The sequence below is a fragment of the Eurytemora carolleeae genome, unplaced genomic scaffold (genome assembly GCF_000591075.1).
Source record: "Eurytemora carolleeae unplaced genomic scaffold, Eaff_2.0 scaffold1099, whole genome shotgun sequence".
Taxonomy (NCBI): Eukaryota; Metazoa; Arthropoda; class Copepoda; order Calanoida; family Temoridae; genus Eurytemora; species Eurytemora carolleeae.
Genome location: NW_019397053.1, coordinates 22,937 through 39,389, shown reverse-complemented (window position 1 = coordinate 39,389; position 16,453 = coordinate 22,937).

The following is a 16,453-nucleotide window of genomic DNA, read 5'->3' as shown; positions in this document are numbered from 1 at the left end:
ATGATTTTTGTATAAAAATGAGACATGACAAATAGAGAAAAAAAATAAAATCCTTCTCCTTAATAACATCTTGTTTCTTATCAAATTCTTAATACTTCTGAAATCTACATTGTGTTATGTGTATCAACTCTTAGGAATAAAGGTTTCTGACTTTTAGAATGAAAAGCAATTCTGAACTAATAATAGATCTAAATTAGGTTAGACTTAATTTTAAAGTTACTAGGCTTTTAGGGCCCTTCACGCCCATCTTCTCTTTAAATTGTGAATGTGAACATGTTCTTTTGTTGAGTGCAGTAGGAGCTGCAAATTTTTTTGAGAAGTTCATATTTGTGCATTGCTTCATGATTGGCATTCTTTTAGAATTTCTGGATGTTAGGTTGTGAGAGTAGATATCACTTTAACCCTATTCCTGCTGGGGGGGGGTAAAGCTGTTCTTTGCTTAGATTCTCTCTTTGGTATGAATGGTCATGCCTTGCGACCTGTAATGAGTTGTTCACAGAACCCATTTCAAATATAGAGGGAACTGCGCCATTTCTTGGTATTTTGCTATCTTTGTTTCTATAACAATTTTTGTCAAAATGTTCACTGCATATAAAAATTGGGTGTTTTGTCTTCCAGATAACTTGTTCTATCCACTCTTTTCGTATGTTATGAAAAATTTCTGAACCCGAAACATCGTTGTTTACACAATTTTTGACACTACAATATCTCATTGTTGAAAAATATTAAAAATAACTGTCCACACAATACCGTACAGATAGATGTACTTAGGATTAAACCCACTGTACTCTATGATACCAACTCAGTCATAAGGAAACATTTTTCGACAAAATTCACTGTACAGTATAAACCTAGCCAGGCAAAATTAGGAGATTTATGCCCGCCCCCTGATTTTACCGCTCTAACTCACCTTTGATTTTCTGTAGCCCTTTGCATGTACATTATAGCACTGTAAAGCACTTGTTGTTAGCTTTGGTTTTTATGAAGTAATTGGGTGGTTGTGGGTTGATATATATGAAAAAATCATAAACCAGCAGGCAGCAAGTCAATTTATAGAGTATCTAAATATAAACATTATCAATTTCCATGTAGCAAGACAATTCTGTTCCTCTTATGGAGGTTCACTTTATATTCCATGAGACATTCCTTTAAAATCCCTTTATTTCAAGACTATTCCGAAAATATTCTTCAAAGATGATTCCATTTTTAATATTCAATTATATATAAAACCCGTCTGAAGGCGGTCTGACTTTTTTCTAGTCGTTCGTTAACGGTAAGTTAAACCTTTAAAACCCTTAAATTTTTTCCGGTAGCCGGTAGCCGTTAAACAAACGTCCGTTTAGTTAACGATATTTTTCGTTTTTAAAGCTATAACCGTTTGTTACTGATCTCAATATCAATATATCCTGAGATGTCCACCTGTTTCGGCTTAAAATAGGAGCTTTGACAGCTCAGAATATTATTCAAAAGGAAATGCAAAATTTTCGGCGAAAAAAATCGCCTTTCCCCTTTTCGCTGGAAACCCTGGTCCTTGACTTGGTCACACAAGACTTGACTCATAAGTCAACTGTTTCTGGAGAGGTTTAGGATTTGATTTCTACAGCATGACTATTAATTTATTTATCTTTTCTTGTGTAGGCTTTAAGTTGTTCTTTTACACTAAATTGTTACAAAACTTGTGAAGGAGAAAACAAGATTCACTACTAATTCAAGACACCTGTAATATGTAACACAGTGTCAGTTTAAAGTACCAACAATTCGTGATATTATTGTTAAAAAATTGCTTCAGTAAGTTTATCTTGAGGATTAAATAAATATTTAAATATATTATTAGAAAATGTTTAAAAACTATTCAATCTGACCGGATAGCATTTTTAAACTCTGAGAATTTTCATTTGACTGAAAGTAAAGTAATGTAAGTTAATGTATGCCACATAGATCAAAGAATCGATATAAGATTTATTACATCGAGAAAGAAAAGTTACAAAAGATTTATCTGTTTTCTTTTTAAAAAACTGGAAACAGAAAGATCATCTATATTTATAAGGCAAACGTCTGTTTCTCTGTTTCTTTGTATGTACGGTCACAACTTAGCAACCCGTTCAACCGATTTACCTCAAATTTTAAAGGTTACTCGGTAGAACCACTGACATGTTTTTGTGACATTTTGTTAATGGAATTGAAGTATTTGAAAATAAACGAGAAATTCTCTTTTCGCGCGGGAAAAATTAACCAGTGATAAATGTATTCATAGCCAGTGCCACATTGATCCAGCTAACCTTCATTTGAAAAAAACGTGCTGGCTTGAGTGGCCTGTACCGGCCTTTACTTGTGTTCATATTAAGTATAAATAAATAAAAAAAAACAGTCACTCTTCAACCCTATGAGAGTTTAAGGGGAGCCCAATGCCAACGTCACCGCACTACAGTTATACTAATTACCAGTAAATCTTCGAACCGAATCCGACCATGCAGTTTTTGGACCAGGGTGGTAGTAAGTACAGTAAGAACCAGAAAATTGTGGAATAGAAAGACGAATTATTTATACTTAATATTAATTCACAAGCAAAGGCCGGTACAGGCCACTCAAGCCAGCACGTTTTATTCAATTGAAGGTTAGCTGGATAAAATAAATTATCAGTAAATAAACATAGAAAACAGTATTTGTGCAGTGCTCACAGACCCATTTTACTAAGTAAAGGATTTTAAGCTTCTAGTCACCACAGTCTAAAATTTGTATGATCCGTGCCGGTACATTTGCATTCAGTCGTACCGTCCAGTCAGGCTAGCCAGTGTAGACTGTATACTCGACCCATCACGTCTTACGCATCAAATGTAGCCTGGCAGGATCATTGTGAAGTGAAATATTTGCTATGTAAAAAAACATCATATACGCTCAAATATGTAATAATGACGTCTTTTTGTTTCACAGTTTTTGGTTCTTAACTTCTAACAGTACATTTTTTACATTTAAGTCCAAAATGTTGATGCATAAAAGTTGTTTAGAATAAACGTTAAATGCACAAAAACTTTAAGACTGGGTCGACTTAAAAGTGTCGAGCCACTTTAGCCTTTGTTATTATTTCTCTAACTATCCATGTACTTTTTTAGCTGCAGGTAACATATTTAAACTGAGGGAGAAGTAATAATGAGAAAATTATACACCACAAAAACGTCTCATTGGTAACAAATAAATCCTAAAATTGTTCTCTTTTTCCCTCCCTTGCTTCACTCCTACACCGACGTTGTTGGTTGAACTAAACTATATTGAATACTCTTAACGCGACCTCTTCTATTTCCCTTTTTATCTATCTATCTATCTACTCATCTATCTATCTATCTATCCATCTATCTATCTACCTATCTATTCATATATCTATCCATCCATCTATCTATCTATCTATCTATCTATCTATCTATCTATCTATCTATCTATCTATCTATCTATCTATCTATCTATCTATCTATTTATCTATCTATCTATCTATCTATCTATCTATAAAAACTGTTGTCGTTGTAACAATTATCGTTTTTGAAAAAAAATTACATGCAAATTTTTAGAGTGTCGTCTTATATGAAGGGAAAAAAATGTGGGGGAGCTAACATTTCTTGATATTTTCTTTAAAACTGCTTAATGATAAGTAAAGATGCCCATCAGGGCGGATTCCTCTCTCCTTCTCTCTTCGTTAACAATCGTTAACAAAGGTTCGTCGTTAATGATCATTATTAAAGGGTCGTTGTTAATGATTGTTAACAAAGGGTCGTCATTTACGATCAATAACGAAGGGACGTCGCTAACAATCGTAAACAAAACGGCGAGCTTTATAAAAACGATCGTGTAAGAGATCTTGAGGTCTGGGAGAGGTTAGATACTGTTTCAGGACAGATAGACCTGATCCCCCTCATTGTATCTCCCCTGTCCCAGATGCCTCAATGATCTAGAATGGACAAACTATGTAAATGTGGACATAGACCATGGGCTGGTATGAAAAGAGATACTTGAACCCCCTGGCCCCTGCAGCTACAATGTGTTGTTGTTGACAAAATTCACGGATATCTCGACAAAGGATCGTAGAAACTTCTCTAAACCACAAACACAAAGTTGCAAATATATAGATTTATTTCAAACCTACAAAATACAGTTTTATTAATAATAAGTAGTGATGATAAAATTGTTTAATGTTGTCAATAGGATTGGGTAACCTACTAGTAGAGTGTGTCTGGGGTGATCAAGAAGTGACTTGTTCTCAGAGGAAGGTCATCAGGTCAGTTTAAAACATTTAATTATTATTTATGAAAAAAAAACCGATTGTTTAAGTAGAATTGCTATGGATTGCAGAATTAATCATGATTTAAGTATTCACTAGTTAAAACGTTTTACTATTCAACATGTTTTCTCTGTCAGGGATGGAGCTAGGCCACAATACATGCTCTGGTTTTAAACTGATCTGAAACAAAGGGGATGGGTAGGAAGACGACAATACGCTTGGAAAAAGTTGGAGGAAGATTTATGTGCTACCGTAGTGCAGCTCTTACTTGTCCTTATACTCCATGCTCTGACCTCTAGGATGATTCCTCTCCAAAGAGATCTCTTCTCCTGGTCCAGAGTTAGGACCTGGAGAACTAACTGAATCAGGAGATGAACCTGATGACTGACCTGGAGGAGCCTGTACAAGATATAGTGAATGCAGATCTGCAGGTGAAAGAATTTCTGTATTTTAGTGACAGCTTGAAGCTTATCATGACAGATGTCTTCCCTACCATACTGACCTCTTTGCTCCGCACCCTTGGCCGGTAAATGCTCAGGACTCCAGGAGGCACTGTGATTTAAAGGTTTCAAGCTCTCATGTAAAAATCAATTATAATTTTTGCCAATTTCCACTTAAAGCACAAGAGAGTTACAGCTGTAAAATTTGATCCCAAGGCTTTGAGACATTTCAAAGTCGCGCGACTCTGTCTTGAAAATTGATGAACTATTTTATAGCAGTCTGAATGCCTTGTGAAGGAGCTCCAGATCCTATCTCCAATACAAATTATATCTCATGCTTTGTAGTTGAATAAAAATATGAAAGAATAAATGAATGAATCAAAGCCATATATACAGAGAACCCGCATTTTTTGTCCTCCATCCAAACTGGTTGAGCATGGTTTGCCTTGCCTGAAATAACATAACAGTTGAACCTAGTTTTAGGATTAACCTGTTTGCTTTAAGAATGACTTTGATAAAACTAACATAAGAAAATCATTATAGAATTAAACGGGGGGAGAGAGAGAGCTACAAACATTAGACAGAATGCATTGGATAAAAAAGAGTGTAACTGTAAACAAAATAGGTTACTGATGCTTGGAGCTTGTATGGTCTCTGACCAGCCGGAGGCCGAATTTTAAGAATTAAAGCCTCGTCTAAAATTTGAGTCGCGGCTTAAAATTGGTTGGTTCCACTTGAAATTGTATTCAGCGTTTCCAGATTTGAGCCGGTGATCAATTGGAACAGACTTTTGGCTGTTCTTTAAATTTGGCCTCAGTTTAAGTTTCCGACCTTTATTGACATCATTATTACTCTGGAGAATAAAAAATATGTCAAGCAAACTGAAAAGTTGCCATATAGTTAATTACAGAAATCTTTTTTGTATAAAACGCTTTTTGTTACACTTATTTTCATTTTAATGTTGAATAAACGTTTGTTTAAAACAAAGGTTAAAAATCAGTGTTTTTAAAATCTGTTTATAATTTTATCTAGAGTTGGCATCGTCCTCGATCGTTAACAAACAAAATTTTTGTTCATGATTGCGAATTAAACAAACCTCGACCATGCAAATTAAATATTTGTTTTTAATATTTTTTTATCTAAATTCCTTCATTATTTTATGAGTATAGAATTACAATCATATTTATTTTAAGAATGAGATATAAACAACAAATGTTAGTTAGATATTTTAGAGAAAAAACATTCTTATATACAATTGAAGACCTCAATTGACCAAAATCCAAACTCTATTTATATATTAGGACTCCAGTGAAAGCCCGGAGGGTCTAACGATATTGTGGAAAAAAACTTTGTTCTCAAATGATGATGAAATCTTATAAACCTATATTCATTTATTCCAGGCTTTTCATTTGAAAGAAAAAAAAATTTCTTCATCTAATTTAGTCTATTCATGGCAAGATAAAAGCGTGGGATAATGATTCTTTAAACTAATGTAAGGATAGAGGGGGGGGAGGGTGGTTTGTCTAGTTCTTTAACTACATCTAACTCTAGTAATATAACGAAAAATATTACTGACATAAATATAGGCAAGGACTTCTCCGAACAAAAAATAACCATTTTTGATCAAAAACTAAAACATTTCGAACAAAATTATAGCCACATTGGACCAGAAATGAAGCCTTTACATATGAAGGGGTTTAACACTTTGGACTAGGACATTTGGCTGCAATTTCCTATAAAAGCACAATTCATATTATTACATGATAGATAGATACAAAAAATCACATGTTTCACATAACTTTGGCTAGAATGCTTGGCACAATAATCTGTTTCAGAAAAGTAGCATTAGAATTTCATTCTCTTATCTATATTAGTAATTTCCTTGCACTAGCATACGCTGTCATGCTGGCCTGTATTGAAATACTGATGTAAGATTATTTATACATTTGAATAATCTTCAATTGTTTTTGATAAATTTGTTTTCACATAATGAGTTTTACTAGTATCTTAAAAAATCAATTTTTTTAAGAGGGACATTGGTCACTATACACATTTTTATTGAACTACTCAAATTCATATCATTAGATTAAAACTTGTTGTTATCTATATGTAGGGTTGTTAATCATTTTTGTAAACGATCGTTAAACGATCGTTTTTTACTTCGTTTTAACTTTTAGAAAACAATAGGGTTCGTTTATGAAACCGTTTTTTATACGATTGTTTTTAAAAAAACGATCGTTTTTCTGAAAATGAAAACGTTAACATCCAAATCTATATGACAAATTGCTCTTGATATTTATAAATATGTTCAATATAGCATGGTCCATGCAAAATGACTGAACTTTTCAAAGTTAACCGGCCCGTTGGTACTCCGGGGGTAACATACTAACAAAAGAAAGACATTTGTGAAATTCCACGACATATACCAAGAGTGGGAAAACGGCGGGAGTAAATCTGACTGTTAATGATAATATAAACCTGGGGAACACCTGGCACTCTAGACAAGTGTTTTGCTTTCCCTGGTCTTTGATGGATTGAGAAATGAATTCTTGGAATAATGTTTGCTTCGTAGAAATATTTGAACGAAATTTTGGCATCTCAGGCTTATTAAATGAAAGGCTCTGAGAAACATCTTTAGAAGATTTTTTAAGAAATAATTATTTTATAACAATTTCCCTCTTGCTTAACCTTCAAACGTCGTCTTTAATTTAATCGTTTTTTTTTAGAGCCAACTTCCCAGATGTTGATGGATGTATTATTTTTTATTTTTATTTAATTAAAAGTATTTTCACTTTTTTTAAAAATGCACAACAAGTATTTATTAATTATGCATATTATGTTCTGCATGTGTTAAATGCATCTCGAACCCCAGGACCCTTACTTAAACACAGGGTTCAGAGAAAATGCAAGATCCTTTAAAAATATTTCTTTCTTTTAAAGTGGTGAACTACAAGAACATCCGAAAAATTCTTTTTTTTTTATTTTCAAATTAGCTGAATATGATTGAAAGATGTACAAACACGAAGAAAATGAAGAATAAAAAATACAAAAATCTCAAAATATTTCTCTTCTTTGCCACTTTTTAGAGAACACTCTTATCTTAACAGAAAATCTAACTATATCATTTATTCGCGACCCTAATTTAAGAAGTAAAATTCCAGGGTTAATTATATCAAAATATCCCTAGTCTTGGCAATTCCAGAATTTTGTCTGCGTATTTTGTTCTGTGAATATTGCTGAAGATTCCTAACCCTTTCCCAGGATAAGCTGAGGGGTCAATAAATCCATTGTTTTAAAGATAAATATGACAAATTATACATTTTTGGAAAGTTCTTGATATAGGCCAATTCATATTTGACAAAAATGTGCACAAGTTTTGTTAGCTTTTTAGCATAACCAAATAAAATCTATCTCAAGATTATGGTTCAATCTTGGAGTTTAAGATTTGCAAAAAAATGTGCGAACTAGTTTTTGCCATTTTGTAAAGATAAGCAATAACAGGGGCATTTGGTCCAGTCCCAACAGTTTCCGGAATTAACGCTGTAATGAACCAGGAAATCTTCCGTTTTAACAAACCTACCATTCAATTATGTAAAATTCAGCTCCTGAAAATTATCTGAGCAAATTTGCAGGGTTTTTGCATCAGCTCTTGGTATTTAAAATACTTCACATGTATTTTTTTTGGAAAGCAAAAAATGAACTGTTTTTATAACTGTCAATAAATCTTCCATTACTGCATTAAAAACTTTTTTTTCGCAAAACAAAATATGTCATACACATTACATATTATACATTTTTGGGAAGAATCTAAATCTAACTTGACAATTGAAAAAATAATGAAATATTTGCACATTTAAAAATCAAATTTAACTTAGTAAGTAAAAATGATCTTTTTCAGGCAGTAGGCCTGAACCCTAAGGCAGCCATAAAATAAAAAAAATCTAAGATTTAGGAAAGATTTATTTAGGAAAAGTCAAGAAATTTCAACTCTTAACCGATATAGTTTTATAACTGTTAACTCTACAAATAAATAGGGTATCCAACATTATATGAGATCTTAAGCTCTTAGTTTTAGGGACTATACTCAGAAAATTTATGAACAATGAATCATTTAATATAAAATATAAAAATTTGTCTTGCAGAAAAACTAGGTTTTTCAAATATTTCAGATAATCTAATATGAATTGGGACGCTCTGTACCGGCTCTGTTACTATTGTCTTAGAGAAATTTTTGCAAATACGACTTTTAGTTTATTCTCTTCAACAGAATAGTTTGAGATGCAGTGTATCCCACGAAACTTTACAGTCGAAAAACAAAATTTCCTAGTCGTTCCTGAGGGGAGANGGTTTGATTTCAATTTTCCACTCATTTCTGGCTTTAACAAACTCTTATCAAAGATAGGCTTCCTTAAACTACTTTTCACCTTTCACCTTTCTTCTTCTTCTTTTATATATATTTTGCTTATCTGCTTGTCTGGGTGTTTGTTTGTTTGTTTGTATCCAATAAACGTCAAAACAGCTGAACCGATCGGACCCAAATTGTTTGTGGTACCTCGCTTGCCCAAAAGTAAGTTTTATGGAAAACAAAAAAACGAAAACGAAACAATCGGTTTTGAAAACAATCGTTTTTCAAAATCATTTTGATAACGCTAGTCGTTTTTTAAACGATCTTTAATGACGGCCCTACGTTAACTATCATTAACAACGACCCTTCGTTAAGATCGTTAACAAAGATAGGAGGAGAGAGGAAACCGTCCTGAAGGGCATCGGTACTTATCATTTAACAGTTTTAAAGAAATCCCCCACAACTTTTTACCATCATGTAAGACGGCATATTTACTTTTATTTCAAAACGATCGTTTTTTCAAAACAACAGTTTTGTTAACGATCGTTAACGACAACCCTTCATTAATGATCGTTAACGACGACCCTTTGTTAACAATCTTCAACATAATTATCAATGACAATTTTTTTTAAATGATCTTTTTTAAAAAATCGTATAAAAAACGTTCAATTGCCGTTTTTATGAAAACGATCGTTTTTAAAAACGATCGTTATTCGTTTTCGAAAGTTCAAAACGATTTTTAAAACGATTAATAACCCTACCCACATTACCTGAGAGTATCTTGCATTACCCCACAGTACCTGGCAGTTTCTTGCAGTACCCCACAGTACCTGGCAGTATCTTGCAGTACCCCTCAGTACCTGGCAGCATCTTGTAGTACCCATCAGTACCTGTTAGTATCTTCCAGAACCCCACAGTGCCTGGTAGCATCTTGCAGTACCCTACAGTGCCAGGTGATATCTTGCTGAACCCCAAAATACCTGACAGTATCTTGCAGTACCCCACAGTACCTGATTGCATCTTGCAGTACCACAGAGTATCTGTTAGTATCTTGCTGTACCCCACAGTACCTGGCAGTATCTAGCTGTACCCCACAGTACCTGGCAGCACCTTGTAGTACCTCACAGTACCTGTTAGTATCTTGCAGTACCCCACAGTACCTGGCAGTATCTTGCAGTACCCCACAGTAACTGGCAGCATCTTGCAGTACCCCACAGTACTTTGACAAATCTTGCAGTATCCTACATTAACTGGCAGTATCTTGCTGTATCCCACAGCACCTGGCAGTATCTTGCAGTACCACACAGTATGTACCCCACAGTACCTGGCAGTATCTTGCAGTACCCCACAGTACCTGACAGTATCTTGCAGTATCCGACATTAACTGGCAGCATCTTGCAGTACCCCACAGTACTTGGCAGTATCTTGCAGTATCCTACATTAACTGGCAGTATCTTGCTGTATCCCACAGCACCTGGCAGTATCTTGCAGTACCACACAGTACCTATTAGCATCTTGCAGTACCCTACTAAAATGTGACAAAAAAATCTAAAATATTCTTGAAACATTAAAAAAAAAAATTCTCGAAACCAAGCGCATAGGCAGCAAAGCACATTTTGGTGGTGGTGAATACAAATGGGGGTGGTATGTAGGGTTTCCAGCGAAAAGGGAAAATTTTACATCGTTTACGCATTTTTTGGCTTTATTCATTTTCGCAAATAATGCTAAATCGCGGAAAAGTTGGCGAAATACGAACGAAAATTTTCACATTTTCGTTTGCTGGAAACCCTTGTGGTATGTACTCATCCTTCTTCCAGGGATCGACCATATAAAGAACCTAATTTCTCCTGTCTTAGAACGTTGCTTTTTTATATGCATCAACTTATTGTACAACAATATTTAAAGTTAGACAAAAATACGAGAAAAAACTACAGATTTTTACAAATCTCTGAATTCCGGCCACTTAAAAATGAAAGTTAAAAATATTTACACTTATTTTTGAGATATATGATAATTTTCCTATATTTATCAAAATACTATACATACATATAATATATTTATATTCTGTGTCTGAAATAGGTTTTCTATAAACAAATATTATGATGAAATGATAATAATGAATCAGGTGGATTATAAGATATTATCAGCAATTTATTCTTCAATCAGAACATGAGTGCAGTGTACGGGGAATTGTATTATTGTCTCTCTATACAATTCTTATTAGGAAACCTATCAAGAACCATAGATTGACTTGAAACTTAATAGAAAATACAATGTGATACATCACAACAAAAGTAAAGAAAAGATATATTTTCAGGGAATGGTTGGTTAACTCATTAAAATCATTATTGCTATAACCATGCATAATAAATGCTTTAAGTGAACAATGAAAATAGTTACAAGATACAGAAAAAGATACTTTCATGTTACTTTTATGCATTAATTTAAATTAATTGTAAATTAGTTAAATGTTGGTTAATCTACGGTTTTAAACTAAGAAAAACTAAACTTAAAAAAAATTTTTTTTTTTTGATATTATGACTAGACAAAAGCTTAAAGGGAGCCGTTGTGAATTTTAATTCACATCAACAAACTCTGAAAGAAATTGAAAGTTTATTTGAAATTGTTGGCTTTTTATAATTAATTGCTTGAAAAACATCTAAGGGCTGAAGAGTAGCGAAAATGAATTGCAGAGTGGAACCTATTTTTTGATTATTCGAAAATGTAATTAAATTGAATTTAATCGTCATGTCAGATTAATGAAAAGTCTCAAATTTTTAATTTATCAGTAATCTCGGGTTGACACACATTCTCTGACCTTAAGATTAAATGTTCCTTTCATTGAAGTACAAACAAAAAGTTTTATATGATAAGAAAATAATTCTCGTGTTCGTAGAAAATTTACCTTCAAGCTCCAAAAAATGTTGCATAAAATTATGATACCTAACTTTGTCTTTAGTGGATGACTTTTCTCTAAATCCTGCGATCGAGTAATGAACAAATTTAGATTTTAGAAAACATTTGTTCTTCTTCCAGAATCTTAGCAAAAAAAAATCCTCAAAATTCGCATTCTCTATGAACAAGTACTTCTAACAAGATCAATGCAATTCCTTTTTTCAAAACGTCTTGCTACCCGACCCAAATATCATGATCAGGTTTACATAGACACAAAATCATATATGAAGTGTTGAATGAACTTGAAAGCATGTTATTTTTGTCACAAAACCTGCACATGGCTATATTCGCAATGATATTGATGTTTTCAAAAATGTGTTCAGGATTGTTATTCAATAACTTCGATAACTGTTATTTAAAATTTAAGCAATTGATTTGTTCCGAAAAGATATAATCTAAAAGATATAATCTAAAAGATGGTTAAAACTGTTATGATTGCTGATTTTGGTGTGATAAGCCATGTGCTTCCATGCAAAGCATATATCCCAACATAATTCTAAATATGTTATGAATCTACATATATATAACCTTTATTTTAAGATACATTTTCGGTTTAAAACCTTAAATAATGAGGCAAAATGATGAAAGTTTTTTAGGGAAAGCAGCTAAAGAAAATCAGGTTATAAATAGACATCGTTTCAAAAGAACAAATTCTGATTTTCTAATACCTGTATCTCAGCAACCTGATGGTGTAAACCTTCAATATTTCAAACTATCATTATGTGATCTAAAAGAATTCATAGTTTGAAATATCAAAGATCTCCCACATTGAATTGCAAAGATATTTGGATTAGAAAATCAGAGTTTGTGGCAAAAACTCAGTTCCTTTGTAATAAATCTATTAACAGAAAAGAACTGCGTTTTGCCACAAACTCAAATAAACCTTCAATATTTCAAACTATCATTATGTGATCTAAAAGAATTCATAGTTTGAAATATCAAAGATCTCCCACATTGAATTGCAAAGATATTTAGAAAATCAGAGTTCCTTTGTAATAAATCTGTTAACAGAAAAGAACTGCGTTTTGCCACAAACTCAAATGCTAACTAATCTTTGGTATCTTTGCAACCCGATGGGTCTACCTATGATATTTTATTTGATCAAACACAATTCACAGTTTAAAAGGATTAAAAAACTTAAGTTTATGGGAAAAATAGATCATTCCCTTTAAACAACATATTACAGGTAATATTAGTTGCTACTGATCCAAACAATCCTTGGCATCCCAATTCTTCTTTGTCTAGGTAGGATTTTTGTTTAAAAATTGAGAGCAAGAGTAGTTTTTAACCATTATTTTCCATTGAAAGTGACTGTAAGCTTAATTTGAAGTGACCTTTCATTAAAAGAGAGGAATTCTAACTTCAGAACAGTTCCCTTTAAACATTTGACTGATCAAGGATGTCTGATAAATCATTTTTAATCTACTGAACGCTTCTAATTCTAAAACACTTTGTTTGCAAACTGTTAAATATTTAAGAAATAAGAATAGTTACTTTCTAGTAGTCAACCCTATTTACCCTGGGGGAGGGGGGGGGGTAAATTAACTCAAAAAGTATTTGAACTAGTATTCTGACTTTTCCAACTAACACATGCCCATCGCTTTTATACATACTGCCTGAGTCCTCATGGCATACTGCCTAAGTGCCTTATTTTACATATATACCAGAATAAATCTAAATTTAGACCTAATTCCAAACATGGATTTTAATATTTTATAGCTCTTTGGAAAGCCCATAACGAAAGCAAGCAGATTGCAAAGAAATTTTGAACAGATATTTTGCACATACACCTTTAAAGAGAAAATGGCACATTTTCAGTTTTTCTTGAAAACACATTTAGGCTTTGAAAATTTTCGCAATAAATATTTAGATTTTTGAAAACGTGTCAATGTTTTATTTGGATTACAATAAGAAAATAGAGGCCAGGGTGCCCAGGGAACCAGACATGAAACCAAACGTCAGGATAAATAGTGTTAAAGAGTACCGTTGTAAATCTCGCTTTGCCCTTAGGGCGATCACTTGAAATTACGCGTACAGTTAGAATATGAGTATTTAAATATTCTGGTTCAAGTTAACGATAATACTAAAATATTTATGAGAGGTTACTTTTAACAAAAGTGATTTTTTTGCATTTAGAAAAATGATCTAGGGTACATGGAAAATTTATTAAGACAACAAAATCTTAACATTCATTTTCATTTTTGGTGTTCATTAGCACTAAATCCAACAAATTTATAAATGAAATTTATTGAATTATAATTAATCTTCCTGTCATGTCGACAGAGTTATGTGGTCAATATTTATTTTTCATTAATCTCAAAGGTACTTGAAAATAAAAATTTAAATTTGTCAAGCGCGTTTGCTCAAACTGGCAATTCCATGATTTCGATATGATCGCAAAAAACTTTTCTTTTTTGCTTAAACAGGAAAAATAACGTATTTGCATTATTAACTATCTAAGGACGGCAGAAACAAACATTCAGTTTGGACCAGACAAAGAAGAGCCAATTGACATAAATGATGAAATTTCTAACATACACAGTTACAGACAGGTAACCATTTAGAAAGACCATAGATTATAATTTACAGTTTAGTGTAATATATTTAATTACTGCATTAGTGTAATATAATTACTGTATTAGTGTAATATTTACTGTTTTAATGTAATATATTTACTTTTTTAAAGTAGCAAAGTTATAGTTACTGTTAAGTATACTTAAAGGGAGTGTTCGCGAAAAATGAAAGGGGGTATAGGCTTAATTCGATAAAAAAGCGCTTTTGATTGCTACTAATCTTACTACTATCTGTTGCGTCTATAAGGAGAAAATTGTTAATAACGACTACACCGAAGAACTCAGCGCCCATACAAATTCGGAAAGATGCAACATTCAACTCGGATCGTAAACAAATCAATTTAATTCCCAACAAATCATTCAGATATTACAAACAATCGGTTATTTTTCGACGCTTTCATATATTGTTAATATTTCATAATATTTTTGATTTTGTTTTTTTAGATTAATTTTCGCTGGCGCTGGATTTTCGAACATTCCTGGAAAATATGAAAATGTCGTCTTCATTATCAAAAATCCTCGAAACAGGAAAAAATGTAACTCTCAGATCATGAAAAATACAAAATATTATGAAATATCAACTATTTACGAATGCGTCGAAAAATAATCGATGACTATTGTTTGTAATATCTGAATGATTTGTTGGGAATTAAATATATTTTTTACGATCCGATTTGAATGTTGCATCTTTCCGAATTTATATAAACACTACGTTCTTCGGTGTGAGTCGTTTTTAACAATTTTCTCCTTATAGACGCAACAAATAGAAGTAAAATTAGTAGCGATCAAAAGCGCTTTTTTATCGCATTAAGCCTATACCCCCTTTCATTTTTCGCGAACACTCCCTGTAAGTTAATGTTTAGTGTATTATTTACTAGTTAGTATATAGTTAATGTTTAGCGTAGTTATAGTGTAGTATATAGTTACTGAATAGTGTAGTATGTTACTCTTAAGTGTAGTATATTCACTGTTTAGTGTAGTTAAAGTCAAGTGTAGTATAAAACCAAAATGATTTGTTTCATTTTTAAAAGGCGTTAGAAGAAGTTGTTCCTGAAAATAAACCAAAATTATTTCCAGAATTTCAAGGTAAAAATATCCCTCTTGTTGAGAACCTTTTCTTTTAATTATAATCATAAGAAGGAGAAAGACAACTCCCTACCCCACCTTATTTTCCTCATTCTCAGTTGTACTTATAATGTTTTCACCTTATATATAATCATAGTCTCGACTGATGGTATTTATTTTGAATAAACTAAATTATATTTAGAAAGCGCCTCCACGAAAAATATCGAGACCATGCCGAGTCCATCGCATACTAACACAACTTTACAGCTTGAACAAGGTGCATGAAAGAATGTAATTATTAGAAAACGAAATAAGAAGTTTTGCCTAAACCATACAAAAGAGTTAAATAGCATTCATATGAATATCAAAGTAACACCATATTAAATTAAATTAAATATTGTCTAGAAGAAACCGAGTCAACAGATATCTATATAAATCATTCAAGGCCAAAATTAAAATAAGTAATAAATATGTTTTTCCTATACATACAGTTAGAATCAGAAAACTCTTGAATTGAAGTACGAATTTTAGACTCAAGTTATGGTTTAAAATAGTTAAATGAACATGAAACACAGCAATTTTGTGTTGTAAACACTTAAAAAGTGATTTGATAAGTTACTAGTAAGACTATTTGCTTTGTACACCAAAGTAATACTTTTATATAGTCTTCTTATTCCAAAGTTGTCTTGTTCTCACTGTATACAAATATAAATTTCAACAGTTTTCCTAGAAATTTAGTAAATTCAAGATTTTTTCTTATGATTTATTTTAATTGAAAAAAAGATGGAAGCTCTTTGAAAATTCGACA